The sequence below is a fragment of the Bubalus kerabau genome, chromosome 6, assembly GCF_029407905.1.
Source record: "Bubalus kerabau isolate K-KA32 ecotype Philippines breed swamp buffalo chromosome 6, PCC_UOA_SB_1v2, whole genome shotgun sequence".
NCBI lineage: Eukaryota > Metazoa > Chordata > Mammalia > Artiodactyla > Bovidae > Bubalus > Bubalus kerabau.
The window spans coordinates 638,114-660,457 of NC_073629.1; the positions used below are offsets into that span (position 1 = coordinate 638,114).

Below are 22,344 nucleotides of genomic sequence, written 5' to 3' on the forward strand. Positions count from 1 at the left end.
CCTGCTGACTCACTCCCCAGAGCAACACCGCTCACAATGCTTCCTCCTTTCACCGCCGTGGGAGTCAAGGCTCAAACTTCTGCCATGAGTGAGGCGACTCGGTATTCCCGGCAAGGCGTAGCACTAACTGCTCCTGCCGTCGCAGCCACCTGGGAGGGCGTCACTGCATGCCCCCGGCCCCTCACCCACTGTATGCCACCCACCGTTTCTATATGTAAGCATGTAGGCCTCGGCCCCGCGCTTTGGAATTGCCCAAACACGGGTATCCAGCTTCCCCACAGAAAAAAAAAACCTCAGTTTCTCAGTAGTGCTCCCAAAGCCATTTCCCATTCCAACGTCGTGATTTCCACCTCACAGGGGATCACGGTGCTTGCTATCCTACCCATGGACTGCGACACTCCTGGTACTTCTGGCCTAAGATATCCCCTAAACAGCAAACTTTGGGTCCTGAGGGAGATTCTCCTTGGAGAAGGCCACATCTCCAGGGTAATTTGATCTTCCCTCTGGGTATGGGAAACATGGCCCAGTACAGAACAGAGACCCTATGAAGGATCATTGTACTGAGATGACTGGAATTCAACTCAGAATTCTATACTTTCTCTTCCCCCCAACACACTCTCCTCCCCTCCCTTTCCCTACCCACCTTCCACTCAGCCCTTGAGCCCAGGGAATACTCTAATGGATGAATATTTACAAATCTCTTTGCTCAAATAAATTCTTTGAGAATAAGATTATGGAGGGGATTATCTCAATTACAAAAGAAAAAAAAAAGACTATTTCTAAGTAAACAATACAAATGTTCTTCAATGGGTGAATAATTTAAAAACGTGGCCCACAATACCATGGAATACTACTCAGCAATAAAATAGAATGAACATAGGCACAATAACCTGGTTGATCTCAAAGGAATAATGCTAATTTAAAAAGTCAACCACATAGTCTTATGTACTGTATGATTCCACTTACACAACATACTTGAAATGACAAAAAGTAAAGATGGAGAAAAGCCTAGAGTTTTCCAAGAGTTCAGGAAGGATGGGGAAGTATAGTGATTTTGGCTATAAAAAGGTAGCTCAGGAGAAGCTTGTGATGTGAATATTCTGTATCCTGACAGTGGTGGTGGTTGCCCAAATCTACAAATGTGATAAAAATTGCAGAGAACTAAATACACAGACGGAGAAGGCAATGGCACCCCACTCCAGTACTCTTGCCTGGAAAATCCCATGGATGGAGGAGCCCGGAAGGCTGCAGTCCATGGGGTCACTGAGGGTAGGACACAACTGAGTGACTTCACTTTCACTTTTCACTTTCATGCATTGGAAAAAGAAATGGCAACCCACTCCAGTGTGCTTGCCTGGAGAATCTCAGGGACGGGGGAGCCTGGTGGGCTGCCATCTATGGGGTTGCAGAGTCGGACACGACTGAAGTGACTTAGCAGCAAATACACACATAGGTACTCACATGAGTGCATGTAAAACTGATGAAATCTGAATTCATTCTGTAAATTATGTCAATGTCAGTTTCCTGACTGTGATATTGTACTATCGTTATGCAACAGTTATGTTATGCTTTTGGGGAAAACTGCATGAAAGAGCCATGGAATCACTGTATTTTGCACAACTGCATGTGAATCTATAGTTGTCTCAAAAAGGTTTAAAAAATAAAAAATGCTAAGAGAATTCCCTGAGGCTCCTATAATTAAATCATTCTGCCTTTGGACTTTCCTTATTAAAAAGGACATCTATGAAAAATCTCCAAATTAAAAAAGTGGATTGGTAAAAATACATCTTAGTTATTGAAAATTCTTTTTAAAATATAAGTGTAGAAATGATAGACATATAAATGACTTTGTCAACTATATTTTTCTTTTAAAAAGAAAGGCATAAAATCAGGCATTCATTGACAGTATTTGCAATACACAGACTGAGTTTTGTTAGCTATTGTTGACTTTTCTGATTTCCGGTCACCAAATCCAAAAATAGCTTGTCATAGACTTCTGACATCTATCATCCAGGTGTTACCTAAGATCAATTCTGCTTGGAAAGTTCACACATACACACAATAAATAAATAAAGTCAGCCAGAAATTAGGAGGAAATGGGAGCAGGGAACAGATTTTGTTTGTAGATGTCTTTCTTGCTCTTCCCACCTGATTTACTTTTAATGCCAGACATTTCTTCTTTGGTCTTCACTTCCCCAAGTTATTTACCAGATTCTAAGCCAGAGTTGTGTAAGTCATCAGGGGAGAAAATGCTGACTACTAAAGTTTACCTGAGCAGCATCAACCAGGCTGAAGCAATGTATACCCTGGTCCTGTGAATATTCTAGAGAGTCTGGCATTTGTCTTAGTGCTGTTTGCTGGATAACTTCTATTCCCTTGCTGCTGTGATGTTCTGCATTATTAAACATTCATCCTTTTGTTTACAAGTTTTTCATCGCATCTATGACAGTGGCGAAAAAATCTTTGTATGTCCCTGTCTCCTGCAAGTCCCTCATCCAAGCAGTCATACACAGGCTGGTGCCATGAAATCCTCAAAGCCCCTGCTGCCAACATCACATTGACAATAATGAATTGTTTTCATCACTGTTGAAAAAGAGGAACTGTGATGTTAGTTTCAAAAAAGTCACTGAGCTAATTGATCAACTTTCAATTGGTAAAATTTAAAATGTCTACTCTGGTAAAAACAGGGTTTTCCAAACTGCTGGAGCTGAAGAATCAATTGCAGGCTGATACCACTTTAAAATTCAATAAATTAAATGATTAGAAAAGCAAAGAGAAAAAAGTTAAAGATGTAAAAATACAGCCTCAGAATATTATTACTAATATTTTTTAATGTGAACCATTCTTAAGTCTCTATTGAATTTGTTACAATATTGCTTCTGTTTTATGTTTTGGTTTTTAGACTGCAAGGCATGTGGGTCTTACCTCCCCAAACAGGTAACCCCTTCATTGTAACTCCCCAACCTGTAACCCCTACATTGAGAGGTGAAGTCTCAACCACAGACCGTCAGTCCCCAGTTATTACTAAATTAGCATAGAATTACTCTATCAAACTGCCATAAAAATTCTAAACACTTAGCTCTCAATTTCTGTACTAATTTCAGTATAAATATTTCATAAGCCAGCATTTTGAGTAACACTGAACTAAAGGACATTCTGTCATCCACTCACCCTTCCTCACTTCTTTAAACCTTCTCAATACTCACATTTACACCACTCCTCTCCACTTTCTTTCCTCTGCTGCTGCTGTTGGCAAAGAAAGACAATCAGAAAAAGCCCCCAAGTCTACATAATCCTCCACATATGTGTATTGTCTCATTTAATAAAGAAAAAAAAATGGCAGGTCCAGCTTAATGTCTGACTTTTATTCTCTCAGTGGCTAAAAGGACCATGCAAAGGAGAAATTGTTTCAGGGAACCCAAGTAAAGTCAACTTGTAAGTTGTGGGAGCAGACATCGATTCTGTAATTTTTTTCAAAAACCTGAATGTTTTCTGCACCATTTCCATTTTCTTTTATAATGTTCTAAAAAACATTATTGTGCCTGCATAAGTCAATGTGATGTGTAGTTATCTGCATAGTCTAGCATAAAGAGTTCAGTACTTTTTTAGAGTTCCTTCCATTACTATTTAATTGTTCATTTATGCATTTCTTTACTCCCCCAAAGAGAACATACTCTCTTCGAAGGCAGAGATTTCACCTATTAACTTTTCATATCTTCCACAGCATCTAACACAAGACATAAATCAACATTCTGCAAATATAAAATAAGGAAACAAGTATTAGTCTCTTATTGTTAGTTGAAAACATATATGCAAATTTTCAGAGAAAACTGAAATACTTCAAAACAAAAGCAATATTTTAAATATAGAAAGAAAAATAAGACAACATAATTTTAATTCTCTTTGATAATTAAAAAGGCCTTCCAACATCTTAGAAATCAGTTTTTGTTGGCTTGGCAAAGTATATGTACCGTTGGCTTGGCAAAGTATATGTACCAGAGCAATTATAGTTATTTGCTTTTTCCTTAATTTGGGCCATTGTAGTTATTTTACATGGAGAAGGCAATGGCACCCCACTCCAGTACTCTTGCCTGGAAAATCCTATGGACGGCGGAGCCTGGTAGGCTGCAGTCCATGAGGGCGCTAAGAGTCGGACACAACTGAGCGACTTCACTTTCCCTTTTCCCTTTCATGCATTGAAGAAGGAAATGGCGGCCCACTCCAGTGTTCTTGCCTAGAGAATCCCAGGGCCGGGGGAGCCTGGTGGGCTTCCGTCTATGGGGTCGCACAGAGTTGGACATGACTGAAGTGACTTAGCAGCAGCAGCAGCAGTTATTTTACAAAGCATTCTGGAGGACCCTGAAGACAGGGCTGAATTGCCCCTGGTTAATAAGGACACTTAGTTAATAACAAGAATACTCCAGCTGTTAGACCAACCTCAAGAAGCAACTGATGACCCAAGTTGGATCGTTTTCCAATATACGCTGTCATCTTGGCCTTGCTTCTAAGTTGACAGAATCTCTACATCTGCTTTAAAAGCTTTCTACTTTTTATTTTACCAAAGCCATTTTAAACATTGCCTATGCATACTGAGGCTTTTTCAAACAAATCAGAGATTTTTATATTTCTAAAGCAGCTATGAGGACTTTACATTTTCACAAAGGGAATAAAAGATGGAGGTGGTAAAGAGTGGTATATGGGAGCCTTTGTTCTTATAACTAAACTGTCTTAATGAACTTATTTTTTTTCTTTTTTTTAATATTATTTTATTTTTAAACTTTACAATATTGATTGGTTATGCCATATATAGAAATGAATCCACCACAGGCATACACGTGTTCCCCATCCTGAACCCTCCTCCCTCCTCCCTCCCCATACCATTCCTCTGGGTCGTCCCAGTGCACCAGCCCCAAGCATCCAGTATCGTGCATCAAACCTGGACTGGCAACTCGTTTCATACATGATATTATACATATTTCAATGCCATTCTCCCAAATCATCTCACCCTCTCCCTCTCCCACAGAGTCCAAAAGACTGTTCTATACATCAGTGTCTCTTTTGCTGTCTCGTATACAAGGTTATTGTTACCATCTTTCTAAATTCCATATATATGCGTTAGTATACTGTATTGGTGTTTTTCTTTCTGGCTTACTTCACTCTGTATAATAGGCTCCAGTTTCATCCACCTCATTAGAACTGATTCAAATGTATTCTTTTTAATGGCGGAGTAATACTCCATTGTGTATATGTACCACAGCTTTCTTATCCATTCATCTGCTGATGGACATCTAGGTTGCTTCCATGTCCTGGCTATTATAAACAGTGCTGCGATGAACATTGGGGTACACGTGTCTCTTTCCCTTCTGGTTTCCTCAGTGTGTATGCCCAGCAGTGGGATTGCTGGGTCATAAGGCAGTTCTATTTCCAGTTTTTTAAGGAATCTCCACACTGTTCTCCATAGTGGTTGTACTAGTTTGCATTCCCACCAACAGTGTAAGAGGGTTCCCTTTTCTCCACATCCTCTCCAGCATTTATTGCTTGTAGACTTTCGGATTGCAGCCATTCTGACTGGCGTGAAATGGTACCTCATAGTGGTTTTGATTTGCATTTCTCTGATAATGAGTGATGTTGAGCATCTTTTCATGTGTTTGTTAGCCATCTGTATGTCTTCTTTGGAGAAATGTCTATTTAGTTCTTTGGCCCATTTTTTGATTGGGTCATTTATTTTTCTGGAATTGAGCTGTAGGAGTTGCTTGTATATTTTTGAGATTAGTTGTTTGTCAGTTGCTTCATTTGCTATTATGTTCTCCCATTCTGAAGGCTGTCTTTTCACCTTGCTTATAGTTTCCTTTGTTGTGCAGAAGCTTTTAAGGTTAATTAGGTCCCATTTGTTTATTTTTGCTTTTATTTCCAATATTCTGGGAGGTGGGTCATAGAGGATTCTGCTGTGATGTATGTCAGAGAGTGTTTTGCCTATGTTCTCCTCTAATGAACTTATTGATGCATACAAAATAAAGGGAAATGGTTAAAAAAATACAAAAAATTATTTACTATCTTGACCAGTGAACTTATGTCAATGAATTTTTCTACTTCTATGGAGAAGAAAATTAAAAATAATTAACATAATTAAAATGATAATAATCCTCTAAAATCTCACACATTATAATACTATGTATTAGTTTCCTAATTTAGGTTCTAGACAAAATTTTAATGGAACAGGTTGATATATATTTAATTATATAATTCTAATTTTTTTCTAATATTCTAGGCAAGCTTGAAAGTGACAAATAATATCTAAAAGATAATAAATAAGATTGCAAAATTTATAATGAATCTATTACATCTTATAATAGCTTCTTCATTTATAGTCCTGAATAATCACATGAAACATACGTTTCTAAGAAAAACATGCTATTTTACTAGGTATTTATTTGCATAGTAGGTATTTAATTACTATTTCCAACATACCAATATTATTATGTATCAGCAATAAATTAACGTTACATTTTATGTTCTTGATAAGAATGAAAAACTCCTCATGATATGACATGTATGTTCAAGAAAAATAAACATTTAAATTGATAACAAAATATAAGAAATTCAAGAAAAGTAAACATTTAAATTGATGTATGTTCAAGAAATGGAGAAAGCAATGGCAACCCACTCCAGTACTCTTGCCTGGAAAATCCCATGGACAGAGGAGCCTGGTAGGCTGCAGTCCATGGCATCGCTGTATCGGACACGACTGAGCGACTTCACTTTCACTTTTCACTTTCATGCATGGGGAAAGGAAATGGCAACCCAGTCCAGTGTTGTTGCCTGGAGAATCCCAGGGATAGGGGAGCCTGGTAGGCTGATGTCTATGGGGTCTCACAGAGTCGGACAAGACTGAAGTGACTTAGCAGCAGCAGCATGTTCAAGAAAAGTAAACATTTAAATTGATAACAAAATATAAGAAATTCTTATATTTCTTATAACAAAATATAAGAAATTCTTTAAATGGCCCAAACTGTTCACCGACCATAACATGGCTTTATAGTCCTTCATAGTTCCACATGTACCGTAGCTCTTTCCAGAGATAAATGAAACATTATCCTACTCTATTTCTTATTATATGAAAGGTATATACCCTGTGACTAAATGATATCAATGAATTCTCATGAGCATTTATCAAATGAATGAATGAGTGAATATGTGAGTGAAGGACTGACTAAAAATACAAATACCACTATGCTTAACTAAGACTGAAAAAAGTATTATGCTGCTTTTTTATTTCTTGAGATCTCATTCTGTATCCAGCATGATGATATCCAAATATTACCAGCATTAAATAAGAATTTATTATTTTTATTAAGACAACATGATTAACATTTCATCCAAAAAATGTCATAAAGAATTTGCATTTTAAATTAGTTCATTTTAAATTAGTAATGCTTACCAGAATTCTCCATTTTTCACCTCAAGTGCCTGCTCAGTAGAAAGGATTTTCAATTTTTTCCATTGTTGTTCAGTCACTAAGTCGTGTCCAACTCTTTGTGACTCCATGAACTGCAGCATACCAGGCTTCCCTGTCCTTCATTACCTCCCAGAGTTTGCATAAGCTCATGTCTATTGAGTCAGTGATGTCATCTAACCATCTCATACTTTTTCTTGAAGATTACTGCTTTTATTCAGATTCAGATGAAATTACTTATTTTTTACAGACAATGACTTTCTTCCTTAAGAGTAATTTCGCTGTAAAGTAATTTTTATCTGTGGCAATTTATATCTAATGTTAGGAGAGAATGATAATAGAGGTAATTCATTCTAGATTTTTCTGGGGTGGTCACCTCAAATGGGAATCCTTGAAAGCCGGATACAGCACTGGGGTAGCTGAAGGCAGACAGACTAAAAGCTTGGGCCTTCTGCGTGCACCTCCACCCTTCTGTCTCCCTACCTCCTTCACTCTCCGTCTGCTCCCTAATAGAGCTCCTCTAGGTATGGACATAAGCAATGCAGTCTTTAGGTGTGTAACTCTTCCCCAAGGAAGAACTTCTATTCTAAGGAGTCTTCAATTAATTTATATAACGCAATTATAATATAACTATACTATTAATAAAATGCAATATATATAATATAATATAATGTATATTATATATAATATAATTATAATATAAATATATATTATATATGTACATTATATAATATATATTACATATAATATATTAATATATATTATATTAATACATAATATATAATATATAATTATATTTAAATAATTATAATTATAATTAAATATATATAAATATATATAAATATAAAGTGAAATTTATAATTATAAATATAATTATAAACATAATTATATGTATATAATTATATATAACATATTATATGTAATTATATATATTATATTAATTATATATATAATACATGTAATTATATATTATATATAATACATATAATTATATATATTAATATATTATATTATTTATTATAATATATAATATAATAAATATAAATATACATAAATAATAATTTAATATATATTAAATTATTAATATAATATTATGTATTATATATCATTATATATACTATATACTATATATTATATATAATAATATTATACAGTATATACTATATAATATATATAGTAATATAATATATATTATATATATATTAAATATATGACATAATTATATATAATATATATTAAATATATATTATATATACCATATAAATACTATATATTGTATAGTATATATTATTATATATAATAATATATACTATATATATTATATATATACTAATATATATTATATATATTATATAATATATATATTATATATATTAAAGATATGATATAATTATATATTATATATATATTTATATATATTATATATTACATATATATATTATATATACTATATAAATACTATATATTGTATAGTATATATTATTATATATAATATATATAATAATATATCTTATATATATAAAATGATATATACTATACAATATATAGTATTTTTATAGTATATTTATATATACTATACTTTATAAATATAGTATATTTATAAATATACAATATATTGTATACTTATATAAATATATATATTATATATATTTCATATATATTATATATAATTTTATATTATATATTATATATTTATATAAATATATTATATATTTATATTATATATTTATATAATATATAATAATATATTATTTTTATATATTATATATTGTTAGATTATATTATATATTAATTATAATGATATATAAAAGATATAAAAGATATATATATTATATAAGTATATTTAAAATATATAACATTATATATATTACATTATATATTATATATATTATATATTATATATTTATATTATATTATATATTTTCTATATTACATATTATATTATATATCATATTATATATAATATAATTATATAATAGTTATATTTATTTCTTTATATTTATTAAATATATGCTATATAATATATATTATATATAAATACATATATAATTTTAATTATATAAAATTGTATCATATTATATATATTATATCTTATGGATCATATAGTATATATATTTATTTTATATATGAATATATATACATATATACCTAGATAATATATAATATATAAAATATCAGATCAGATCAGACATATATAATATATATAATATAGTATAATATATGTAATATATATTTTATAATACATATAATGTAATTATATAATATATATCATACTCTATATTATATTTATAATTTTATGTTATATTATATTATTATAATTATATAATATATTATAATATACTAGTATATAATATAATTTATTATATATAATATATTATACATTATTATATAATATATATATAATATAATATAATATATATACATATAGTATAATATATATAATAATACATATAATGTACATATACATAATAAATAATACATAATACATATAATATTTATATATTTATATGTTTATTTATTATATAATATATATAATGTATATTAATAGATAATATATTATAATAATATATAATATAATAATATATTGTATTAATAATATTAATAAATTATATATTAAACATATATTAAAATATTAAATTTAAAATTAAATATATATTAATATATTGTATTTATGTATATTTATATGTTTTATGTATATATAAATACATATATTTATTTATATATACATTATATTATATATATAATGTATATAAATACATATATTTTTATAAATATAGATTTATATATTTACATTATATATATAATTATATATTTACATATTCATTTTTATTATATATTATATATATTTATATGTATTATATATAGATCTTAGATATTATATATTATATTATACATTATATATTATATTTATATTATATATGTATATGATATATAATGCATATACATATTATATATATTATAAAATTATGTATATATATTATATTTACACATATCTATAACATACATATATAATATATGTATATATTATATATAATATATATTATATATTATATATAATATTATATATTAAATTGTATTAAATTATATTATATTATAAATATTAAAATATTTTTAATATTACAATATTATAATATTCTTCACAACTCAGGGATGGAATCTGGACCTCCCACATTGCAGGCAGATTCTCTACCATCTGAGCCACCAAGGAAGTCCTGTATATAAACATATACCATAACTTTGATATTTCTTTGAGATTTACACTGTATTTCTAAGTTTTGATTTCATAAATGAGCAGCACCAAGCATTTCTGTTAATTTCATATTCACCTCTTTGTTGTCCCTGGTGGCTCCAATGGTAAAGGGTCTGCCTGCAATGGGGAGACCCAGCTTAGATCTCTGAGTGGGGAAGATCCCCTGGAGAAGGGAATAGCAACCCATTCCAGTGTTCTTGTCTGGAGAATCCCAGGGACAAGGGAGCCTGAGCATATTCTGAAATTCTGTTCCACTCCAGTAGCTTGTTTAATTCCTTTAGAGTTTTTGAATGGAATACACATTCTAAGCAGAATTATCTTTCAAATTACAGGAATTAGAAGTTGTTTAGGATATTTTTGTCATACAGAAAATTATAATTTATAATTCTAACATCAACAGCTTATAATTCAGTGTTTCTTTGTTAGCTTCCTTTGAATTTTTTAGGTCATTAGGTAATATTTAGCTAAGAAATATATGAATTGAGAAGCAAACAGCCATGCAATAAGAAAAACACTAGTTTTATTGCATATTTTGTCTGTGTCATTGTATGTGATTTTAAACAAATCTACCATATATATATATATACACACACACATACATATAGATATCGAAACATCAGATTTATACCTTACATATATATAAATTCTGTTTGTCAATTATACCTTGGTAAATCTAAAAGAAATTAAAAGCATAAACAATGTATTTTAAAAAAAAGAAATGTTTACTGTGCAATCTAGATAACTTTTGCTGCTGCTGCTGCTGCTAAGTCGCTTCAGTCATGTCCGATTCTGTACGACCCCAGAGACAGCAGCTCACCAGGCTCCCCCGTCCCTGGGATTCTCCAGGCAAGAACACTGGAGTGGGTTGCCATTTCCTTCTCCAATGCATGAAAGTGAAAAGTGAAAGTGAAGTCGCTCAGTCATGCCCGACTCTTAGTGACCCCATGGACTGCAGCCTAGCAGGCTCCTCCGTCCATGGGATTTTCCAGGCAAGAGTGCTGGAGTGGGTTGCCATTGCCTTCTCCGTACTTTTGCTGTGATGTCATTATGCAACAGTTTTGGAGTCTCTGGGAATGATAATGGGGCTTAGTGAGAAGGTGACAGTTAAACTTTTGATTTACTTTCATATACAATGTTTCTAAGTCTGCTATTGATTTTTTCTCATGTTTTCAAGAAATATAAATTGCATCAGAAAACAATAATTAGCTTTAATTGCTTGTCTTGAGCCTCTGAAGAGGAAGGAAAGGGATTCTCTCTAGGGCCTTGTGCCACAGAGAGTGGAGGAGACATATGGGACTCGTCCTTCCAGGTAAATCAACAAGTCCTCTGGAGGGCAGGGGGGTGGGGCTGCCTTTCCCACAGTCCCATATAGGGTATCTAATAGATACCTTAGCTTCAGTTATTTCTTCATGAGGGAAATCACTTGGGGGAATTTTGAGTCACCGCAAACGTTACATATCAGGAACAAGAAGTGCATATTTTCCTGAAAGATATTTAGAAGGGCCTGACTTAGCTGAACTCCTTCATAGTAGTGTCCTGAACAAGTGTTTCCTGGGAGTGAGGACAGAGGGGCCCTGAGACTCTTTGGTGCATGTCTCTCTGCTTCTGCCAATTCGGGGTAGAACTGTGCAAGGGAGAAGGCAGGTATTTAATCAAAATTGAATTTAAAAGAATTAACAGGAAACTTCTAGAGAAATAGAATCAACAAGGTTGCTCTAAATAAGATTTTCAGTTCAGTTCAGTTCAGTTCAGTCTCTTAGTCGTGTCCGACTCTTTGCGACCCCATGAATCACAGCACGCCAGGGCTCCCTGTCCATCACCAACTCCCGGAGTTCACTGAGACTCACGTCCATCGAGTCAGTGATGCCATCCAGCCATCTCATCCTCTGTCATCCCCTTCTCCTCCTGCCCCCAATCCCTTCCAGCTTCAAAGTCTTTTCCAATGAGTCAACTCTTGGCATGAGGTGGCCAAAGTACTGGAGTTTCAGCTTTAGCATCATTCCTTCCAAAGAACACCCAGGGCTGAGCTCCTTCAGAATGGACTGGTTGGATCTCCTTGCAGTCCAAATGACTCTCAAGAGTCTGCTCCAACACCACACTTCAAAAGCATCAATTCTTCAGTGCTCAGCTTTCTTCACAGTCCAACTCTCACATCCATACATGGCCACTGGAAAAACCATAGCCTTGACTAGACGGACCTTTGTTGGCAAAGTAATGTCTCTGCTTTTCCATATGCTATCTAGGTTGATCATAACTATTCTTCCAAGGAGTAAGCATCTTTTAATTTTATGGCTGCAGCCACCATCTGCAGTGATTTTGGAGCCCAAAAAAATAAAGTCTGACACTGTTTCCCCAACTACTTTCCATGAAGTGATGGGACCAGATACCATGATCTTAGTTTTCTGAATGTTGAGTTTTAAACCAACTTTTTCACTCTCCTCTTTTACCTTCATAAAGAGGCTTTTTAGTTCCTCTTCACTTTCTGCCATAAGGGTGGTGTCATCTGCATATCTGAGGTTATTGATATTTCTCCCAGCAATCATGATTCCAGCTTGTGCTTCTTCCAGCCCAGCGTTTCTCATGATGTACTCTGCATAGAAGTTAAATAGCAGGGTGACAATATATAGCCTTGACGTACTCCTTTTCCTATTTGGAACCAGTCTGTTGTTCCATGTCCAGTTCTAACTGTTGCTTCCTGACCTGCATACAGATTTCTCAAGAGGCAGGTCAGGTGGTCTGGTATTCCCATCTCTTTCAGAATTTTCCACAGTTTCTTGTGATCCACACAGTCAAAGGCTTTGGCATAGTCAATAAAGCAGAAATAGATGTTTTTCTGAAGCTCTCTTGCTTTTTCAATGATCCAGCAGATGTTGGCAATTTGATCTCTGGTTCCTCTGCCTTTTCTAAAACCAGCTTGAACATCTGGAAGTTCACGGTTCACGTATTGCTGAAGCCTGGCTTGGAGAATTTTGAGCATTACTTTACTAGTGTGTGAGATGAGTGCAATTGTGCGGTAGTTTGAGCATTCTTTGGCATTGCCTTTCTTTGGGATTGGAATGAAAACTGTTCGTTTCCAGTCCTGTGGCCACTGCTAAGTTTTCCAAATTTGCTGGCATATTGAGTGCAGCACTTTCACAGCATCATCTTTCAGGATTCGGAATAGCTCACCTGGAATTCCATCACCTCCACTAGTTTTGTTCGTAGTAATGCTTTCTAAGGCCCACTTGACTTCACATTCCAGGATATCTGGCTCTAGGTCAGTGATCACACCATCGTGATTATCTGGGTCGTGAAGATCTTTTTTGTACAGTTCTTCTGTGTATTCTTGCCACCTCTTCTTAATATCTTCTGCTTCTGTTAGGCCCATACCATTTCTGTCTTTTATCGAGCCCATCTTTTCATGAAATGTTCCCTTGGTACCTCTAATTTTCTTGAAGAGATCTCTAGTCTTTCCCATTCTGTTGTTTTTGTCTATTTCTTTGCATTGATCGCTGAGGAAGGCTTTCTTATCTCTTCTTGCTATTCTTTGGAACTCTACATTCAGATGCTTATATCTTTCCTTTTCTCCTTTGCTTTTCGCTTCTCTTCTTTTCACAGCTATTTGTAAGGCCTCCCCAGACAGCCATTTTGCTTTTTTGCATTTCTTTTCCATGGGGATGGTCTTGATCCCTGTCTCCTGTACAATGTCACAAACCTCAGTCCATAGTTCATCAGGTACTCTATCAGATCTAGGCCCTTAAATCTATTTCTCACTTCCACTGTATAGTCATAAGAGATTTGATTTAGGTCATACCTGAATGGTCTAGTGGTTTTCCCTACTTTCATTTCAATTTCAGTCTGAATTTGGTAATAAGGAGTTCATGATCTGAGCCACAGTCAACTCCCGGTCTTGTTTTTGTTGACTGTATAGAGCTTCTCCATCTTTGGCTGCAAAGAATATCATCAATCTGATTTTGGTGTTGACCATCTGGTGATGTCCATGTGTAGAGTCTTCTCTTGTGTTGTTGGAAGAGGGTGTTTGCTGTGACCAGTGCGTTTTCTTGGCAAAACTCTATTAGTTTTTGCCCTGCTTCATTCCGTATTCCAAGGCCAAATTTGCCTGTTATTCCAGGTGTTTCTTGACTTCCTACTTTTACATTCAAGTTTCCTATAATGAAAAGGACATCTTTTTTGGGTGTTAGTTCTAAAAAGTCTTGTAGGTCTTCCTAGACCCGTTCAACTTCAGCTTCTTCAGCGTTACTGGTTGGGGCATAGACTTGGATTACTGTGATATTGAATGGTTTGCCTTGGAAACGAACAGAGATCATTCTGTCATTTTTGAGATAGCATCCAAGTACTGCATTTCGAACTCTTGTTGACCATAATGGCTACTTCATTTCTTCTGAGGGATTCCTGCCCGCAGTAGTAGATATAATGATCATCTGAGTTAAATTCACCCATTCCAGTCCATTTTAGTTCTCTGATTCCTAGAATGTCGACATTCACTCCTGCCATCTCCTGTTTCACCACTTCCAATTTGCCTTGATTCATGGACCTGACATTCCAGGTTCCTATGCAATATTGCTCTTTACAGCATCGGACCTTGCTTCTATCACCAGTCACATCCACAACTGGGTATTGTTTTTGCTTTGGCTCCATCCCTTCATTCTTTCTGGAGTTATTTCTCCACTGATCTCCAGTAGCATATTGGGCACCTACTGACTTGGGGAGTTCCTCTTTCAGCATCCTATCATTTTCCCTTTTCATACTGTTCATGGGGTTCTCAAGGCAAGAATACTGAAGTGGTTTGCCATTCCCTTCTCCAGTGGACCACATTCTGTCAGACCTCTCCACCATGACCCGCCCGTCTTGGGTGGCCCCACGGGCATGGCTTAGTTTCATTGAGTTAGACAAGGCTGTGGTCCTAGTGTGATTAGATTGAGTAGTTTTCTGTGAGTATGGTTTCAGTGTGTCTGCCCTCTGATGCCCTCTTGCAACACCTACTGTCTTACTTGGGTTTCTCTTACCTTGGACGTGGGATATCTCTTCACGGCTGCTCCAGCAAAGCCCAGCCACTGCTCCTTACCTTGGGCGAGGGGTATCTTCTCACCACTGCCCCTTCTGACCTTGAACATGGAATAGCTAGGCCCTCCTGCACCAGCGCAGCCACCGCTCCTTGGAGGTGGGGTTGCTCCTCCCTGCTGCAGCCCCTGGCCTCAGGCGTGGGGTAGCTCCTCTCGGCTGCCGCCCCTGACCTCGGACGTGGGGTAGCTCCTCTTCACCATTCCTGCACTGTTCTTTACACCAATTGGCCTGGCATGGAAAAACAAGTGCTGACTCACAAGACCACAAACAAAAACAATGGGAAGAAATTGTAAGGATAAACATTTTAGATACCACGCTTCCCAGGATTGACAATAATACACGTGGCTTATATAATAGTATTTGGGAGATAAGGAAATAGATATTTAATTGCATATAAGTTAACTAGAAGGACATGAAAATCTACCAGAATTGAGTAAAAGATGGTCAGTGGTTTATTCACTCCCCCCTCACCTCCCAAGGGGACAATAGACAATATCTGGAGGCATTTTTGGTGTCATAATGCAGGGGCCAGGGGTGAAGGTACTATCATCTAGTGGACAGAGGCCAGAGAAGCTGCACAGGATAGCTCCCATAAAAAGAATAATCCAGTCCAAAATATCAATAGAGTCAGAATTGAAAATCTCTGAAAAAAATCACGGATAAAGAATTATGATAGTGAGAACTGGCATGGAAAAAATGCCTTCTGATTGTTACTTAAATATACTTGTGAAAATAGTATGGCGGCCTTTCATACTATAAAAATTAAAGATATGCTCTGATAATCCAGTAACTCTGCTTCTGAAAATTTATTTAATTCAAATATTTATTTAATTCAAAAGAATTAAAATGATTATTTAAAAGAGATATTAGCATTCCCTTGTTCATTGCAGAGCTATTCACAATAACAAAGATTAGAAATAACCTAAATGTCTATGGACCAAAAAGTGGATCAAGAAAATGTGGTATGTACATAAAAATGGCATAAAAAAAGAAATTATGCAGTACATTACCACATGGATGAGAGTGTGCTTAGTGAAATATGGCAGTCACAGAAAGACAAATACTGTATAACTCCACTTATATATTCATGGAGTCAAAAAGTGGAGTGATAGATGTCAGAGGCAAGAGGAGGGGAAAACAGGAAGTTACAAATCAATGGACATAAAATATCAATTAAGCAAGTTAAATGGGTTCTAGAGATATACTGTACACAAATCATATTGGTAGTCAACAATACTGTATTGTACATTTAAAATATCTTAATTTGGTAGGTCCTATGTGAAATGTTCTTACCACAATAAAATAAAAATAAATATTAGTACAATATGATCACTAAAATCTAAATTTTACTTGGATTCCATCAGCTTTTTCCCTTTAATTCCCTTTGTTTTCTTGGACCCAATCCAGGTACCACACTGTACTGTCACCATGTCTCCCTAATGTCTGATCTGTGACAAATTTTGACTCTTTCCTTTTTTTTTTTTTTCCTTTGGCTTCAATAATTTTAAGGAGTATGGATGAGGTATCCTGTAGAATGCTTGCAGATATGGGTTTTCTTAATAATTTTCTTATAGTAAGATGAGATTCCATAGAATCTATGGAAAGAATGTCACAGAGGTGAAATTTCTCATCGCATCATTTCAGGGGATAAATGATGCCCACACTGCACCACTGGAGATGCTCACCTTTATCTTTTACTTCAGGTAATGTTGGTCATATTTACTAAACTTGACTGTGAGATTTGAAATGGACTTGAATTATTTCTACTGTGTTAATTTTCCTTATTTAAATTCTATAGTCCTTGGTTTCTACAATGAATATGTGTTATTTCAATAATTCAATAAACAGAAGTAATTAATGGAATGGATGTGGTGGTGCAATCGAACAGAATAGTTATTTTAAAGGGATCAGTTCATTGTCCAAACTAAATATTTAACTTATTAAATATCTCTGCTTTAACTCTCAATGAATTATGATGATCTAAATGCTGGACCTTCATACTTCTTCCATATGTTAGAGTAAAATTATGGAGGAACAAGGTTATGCCTGGCATGTTATAGTCCTTAAATTAATATTTAATGATTTCATCTATAATTACATAATTTTTATAACTGTAAAAAAGTATCAGTGTGAGGAAGGGTCTGAGAGGAGTGATTTTAACCTACAAATGTTCATGTGAAATGTTCCTAATGCTGCTCCAGGTTTTATAGAACACAAGAAAGAATTAATTCAGAGAATTGTGATTAATTTTAATCATTTCAAGGCTTTAAGAGAATGAGGAAACAGACAGTCTCTAAGGTTTCTGCCCCATAGGTTGTGACTTTAGATATAAGGCTATATCCATCACTCCCAACCAGGAGAGATTCTACTTTCACCCATCAGCAGGTATCATGGGAAGCTGCTGTGAAACACAAGAGCTCAGCCTGGCACTCTGTGATGACCTAGGAGAAGGCATGGGAGGGAGGGGGAGGCTCAGAAGGGAGCAGGTATATCTGTATATATCCCTTCCAACCAAAATTAAATTCAAAAATAAGATTCTAAACAAAAATTAATATTATTTTCTAAGTAGGGTATTAGAAAAACAGTGTGAGGGAAAATTTACCATTTAGACATAGAGAGTCCTTGAGTAATACTGAGTCATTGTGAAAGTTACCAATCTGAACTGTAAAGGAAGAGGAAGTGGACTCAGCCTACAGAGCTTTGTGTGAGAACTGGCTCAGCTGAGCCCTTAAAACAACAGGGCTTCCCGGGTGGAACAGTGGTAAAGAATCTGCTGCCAGTGCAAGAGATGCAAGAGACTCAGGTTTGATCCCTGGTTTAGGAACATCCCTGGAGTAGGAAATGGTAACCCACTTCAGTATTCTTGCCTGGAAAAAATTCCACGGGCAAAGGAGTCTGGCGAGCTACATGCAGTCCATGGGTTCACAAGAGTCTGAAGCAATGGAGTGACTGAACACAAACAAGTGCCTGGAATGGAGGGTAAGAAGAGCTCTGAGAATCTGTGAGAGGTGCATTATCTGGTGTCTACAAACTTTTGAAGGAGTAGTCAAATTGAAATAAAGACAAATATTTAATAAAAAATAAGCAGAGATTAAACAAATGCTAGTGAAAGAAAAGTAAAAGGCACTATTTTTAATTAGGTATGTAAACCAGCCTTGAGAGCAAAAATTAAACAAAATAGAGAAGAAAGATATAGGAAAGATATTAGCTGTCATATTTCCTAAATCCAAAGAAACTCACCAGCAATTTAAAAATAACATTTGGGTCACAAAATCCATTGGATGAAATAAAACATTAGTTTAATATTAATTTTCAAGGGGCTTAGACAAATCAGCTATGTTTAGAATGTCTAGCTTTGTGATAGATTGTCTTTTTAAAATTTATACTCAAATTTATGAGTATAGGAAGATATAGGGATCTTGAGTGTCTCAGTTTTGCCTATGATATGACATCACTGCTGAGCCATATAAAATCTATTTCTTGAGTTACGGGACTAGAGACAACCTTATTGGAAATGATAGAGAAAAGTCCTGGTATGGTAGGGTCTAAGAGGTGTAGGTCACCAATTGTGCATGCATGTGTGCTGAGTCGCTCAGTTGTGTCCTATTCTTTGTGACTTCATGGACTATATAGCCAACCCGACTCTGTCCACATAATTTTCCACTCAAGGATACTGGAGTGGGTTGCCATTTCCTCCACCAGAGGATCTTCCCAACCCAGGGATTGAACCTGCATCTTTTGCATCTCCTACATTGGCAGGTGGATTCTTTACCACTATCCCTTGAGAAGTCATTGGTCACCAATTAGAGAAATACAATTCTTTTCTATTAGAATTTTCTCATGAAATATCACACTGAAGTACTACCTTAAATGTTTGATCTTTCTCTTTTACAGGTAATATAGGGACAGAATAAATGTCTTTATTTATGGGCATTTCTAAGTTAGAATCTTTAGTAGAGTTAGTTACATTTTTCTCAACTTCCTTTGTCATCTCACCTGCTGCTGCCTTCTAGTATAGCTCTCTGATATGTACATTTTCATTGGACAATTTCCCATAGGTTTAAGATCACTAGTTTGTCACAAATTGGAACATGATTATGAGTAAATGGAATATCTTAGTACTAAGACATTGAACATAGATTCTCTTTTAGACAAATAGAAAATTCCGGGAGTCTGGATCAAGATTCCAGTCACAGACGTGTAGATTGATCCTTATTTGCATGTTACAGGGAAAGTCAAGGATCTCTGTCTTCTGCTTTGTTGTGTCTTTGATAAAGACATAGACTGTATTATCCTTATTATTTGTTCAGTGTTATTATTCCACAAGCAATGAGGTGGGATAATTAGGGCTCCCTGGGTTGAGAAGAACACTATCTGAAAAAAATTAACTAAGGTTTATTTTGACAATAGATTTACTGAGTCAGAAACAAAAGTAAATGTTAAAGTATCATGTGGAATTAACAATAAAGGCACAGATGTAAACTGTTAGAGGGGTCATTCTTAGTGTCACATTGTGAACATGTGATGCAAAGTGTAATTTAAAATTTTCTCATTTCTGCTGCTAGTTTTAGGACTGAAATAATCTGTTATGGTACTAGGCTAGGTTAATCTTTTATGAATTTATAATGTTCAAGAGGACCTAAAAGTGTTATAGAAGGATTTCACTTAAAATAACTCCCAAATCTTTTGATTTCATATTATCTCTAAATGTTGAAATTATAATTCAAACTAAAAAGTTCAGTAATGGTACTGTGCTATTTAAAGAAAAGTTTAAATGGTTATCTTTTTTAAATTTTAGAGATTTAGCAATCGTGAGTAAGAAACACAGAGAGAGGTTCTAAAAGAGACATTTTGCTTCCTCTTCCAGCTTTGGAAAGGAATAGTTAACCACGTGTCTTACATCCTTATTTCCCTTAATATTTTTCTTTCTAGGACTGATTCAGATTCTGACAAACAGAAGCCACGTTTCTATCAGAGAGAAATATAAGTGGGGCCGTGTTCACTCTCCTGGGCTTCTCCGATTACCCAGAGTTGCAAGTCCCCCTCTTCTTGACATTCTTCACCATCTACAGTGTCACTGTGGCAGGGAATCTTGGGATGATTCCAACCATCAAAATTAACCCCAAACTCCACACCCCTATGTACTTTTTCCTCAGCCACCTCCCCTTTGTGGACTTTTCTTATTCCTCCTTTGTTGCTCCCAAGACCACGGTGAACCTCATGGTAGAAGACAGAACCATTTCAGTTGTAGGTTGTGTAATACAATTCTTTTTCTTTTGTACCATTGTGGTGACTGAGTCCTTTTTATTAGCTGAGATGGCCTAAGACCACTTCGTGGCCATCTGCAACCCTCTGCTCTACATGGTGGCCATGTCCCCGAGACTCTGTGCCATGTTAGTGGTTGGATCTTATGCTTGGGGAGTAGCTTGCTCCTTGATACTCACCTGTACTGTTATCAAATTATCATTTTGAGGTTTCGACACAATCAACTCACTTCTTCTGTGAGTTCTCTTACCTGCTTTCCCTCTCTTTATCTGATACTTATCTCAACCAGTTGATGCTTTTTATTTTCTCCCCCTTTAATGAGGTCATCACACTCTCATCATTCTCCTGTCTTATGTGTTTATTGTCGTCACCATCCTCAAGATGTCTTCAGCCTGTGGTCGCCGCAAAGCCTTCTCCACCTGCGCCTCCCACCTGACCGCCATCAACATCTTCCCCGGCACCATCCTCTTCCTCTACTCTGTGCCCAGCTCCACACTCTCCAGGCACACAATCAAAGTGGCGTCTGTGTTTACACGGTGGTCATCCCCATGTTGAATCCCCCGATCTACAGTCTGAGAAATAAGGATGTCAAAGACACAGTCCCCAACATCATGGACTCTAAAATATTTTGGTATTAAACATTATTCTGGAAGATTTTGCCCTTGATATGTAAATAAACTGTGTCTGCAAAGGTTGGTTGATAAAAAGAAATTTATTATTAATGAAGTGTTAATATGTAAAATAGAAAGTACATGTGTTTTGCTTAACCATACTAAACTTGACTTTCTCTCTTACTTACTGGAAAAAAAGTTAGCAATCTTTCAAGTCTTTTTCATGTAAAATTTTAGACAAAATAATCTGATTACAAAGGTTAAAGGACATAAATATCATGTGGCATACTTGTGTAATCTTAATAATTGTTAATTTCATCCTCATTTTTTAATACCTATGGTAGACTAGGCTCTCAATAATAACATGCTTTCCTCTTACAAAAAGTACAAATAGCAGTTAAGACATAGTGTTCATCCTTCAAGGGATGAAAATTCAGTGATGATAGTAGGGCACTTTACAAAGTAGAAATTGTATAAGATAGAAAACAATAAGTATAATAGAAGGTTTCAGAGGAAAAATTTCAAGCCCTTAAGAGAGATACTTTTATAAAATAGATATTATGTACCCTGGTTTGGAAAACAGAAGAGACAGAGTTCTAGGAGACATATTCCAATGTTGGAGTTTTATCCAGGAGACTAAAGCCTGAGAAACAAGGAGGTCAGAGTGCAATACTGAGTCAATGATACAACAATAATTTTTT

General features: G+C 34.9%; 1 pseudogene; it reads left to right on the forward strand.

Moving 5' to 3' along the window:
- Positions 1 to 36: 36 nt before the first annotated feature.
- On the forward strand, positions 37 to 22,022 carry LOC129655851 (olfactory receptor 5D18-like; annotated as a pseudogene).
- Positions 22,023 to 22,344: the final 322 nt, after the last annotated feature.